The sequence below is a fragment of the Rutidosis leptorrhynchoides genome, chromosome 2 (assembly GCF_046630445.1).
Source record: "Rutidosis leptorrhynchoides isolate AG116_Rl617_1_P2 chromosome 2, CSIRO_AGI_Rlap_v1, whole genome shotgun sequence".
NCBI lineage: Eukaryota > Viridiplantae > Streptophyta > Magnoliopsida > Asterales > Asteraceae > Rutidosis > Rutidosis leptorrhynchoides.
This window is the reverse complement of record NC_092334.1, coordinates 674,334,113-674,335,628: the sequence shown is the minus strand read 5'-3', so window position 1 is coordinate 674,335,628 and position 1,516 is coordinate 674,334,113.

Sequence of the window (1,516 nt, the reverse complement as noted above, 5' to 3'; positions counted from 1 at the left end):
AAAGTGTCTGTATTTCAGAGGTTACAAGTTGAAGTAAGATCGTGGAAGATCGAGTAAAGGACTTGAATCTTCGTGCGACATTTGACCAACAAATGTTACGAGGTCATGAAAACCAATGAGTTAAATGTTGTTTTGACTATTATCTGGACATAAGTCCTTGGGCCAAAACTGTTTCCGAGCGAAGCTGTTGCTAACAAGCGAGTTATGAAAGATAGGGCATGAGATAGATAATCTGGTTAAAACGAGCTTCTCGTATATCCACAAGTAAGATAATGAATATTTTCCCTATCCATGTAACACATCGAAACTTCTGAATGAGTAGTGTAAAAATTTTCTTTGACTCACTTTCTATTCCTCATGTCACAATATTGGGACTTCTTTATGAATTAACGTAATATAATCACGTTGGCCTGACGCCATTATATTTCACTAATTCATAGTTTCATTCCAATAGCACTACATGAGGTCAGGATACGCGATCAACCTCGAATTTTCACACAATTTCTCTAAAACAATTTCTTAAACAGTGTGCTAAGGATAGCACAAGAGACAAAAACATCAAAAGTAGTGAATAGGAGTAACGATGACATAAAAATGTCTTCGAAGTACCAAGAATCTCTAAAAGTCAAGAATGACGTTTTCCGGTTCAAAAACCAAAGCACATAGGCACAACGGCACAAAGGCACATAATATAACAAGAATGTTATATACCTAAACAAAATAGCTGACATTGAAATGCCGAGCATTTAGAAGTCAAGAATGACATTTCGCGTAATATAACTCAAACGTTATATACATAACCATAATAGATGACATAGAAATGTCGAGAATTTCAGAAGTCAAGAATGACATCCCTCGGTTTCACTACCCGAGGTGTTCTTATAAGGATAAGTTCGCATGAGTCGAAGAATACGTTTAAATCGGAATGGGAGTTCCTCCCAGATTCAGAACATAATAGAGATGTATGTATGATAACAATATACATACCAATACGATACAAATAATCACATATAATAATATTTTATAGGCCGGGCTGTAGACTAGACTCACTAATGCATCCTATTGACTCGGGTAACGACATCAATGCAGCCTAATTCCCTACAACCAGAGCTCTGATACCAACTTTAATGACCCGTCAAAGTACACTTGACGACCATCGTTATCTCGGTCTCACAGCTTGATCATAACTCTATATGAATTTAATAAATAACCTTGCATTCTTTATTTAAAAATGATTTTCTATAAAGGAAACCTATCCAAATATGTAAGTTTAGAAAAACCATACATTATTACTTAACCAAAAGTTGACCAAAACAAAGTCAACAGCATCCACTATTAAATGTATCAAAATAGAATGCAAGTTATTGTTTAACAAAAGCTGCCATCATAAATATGCAGACTCTCTAAGCACGGCGGAAGCAATCAATCATGAACCTGAGAATAAAACATGCGAGTAACTGTCAACAAAAATGTTGAGTGAATTATAGGTTTAATATTGCAAACAATATTTAATTTA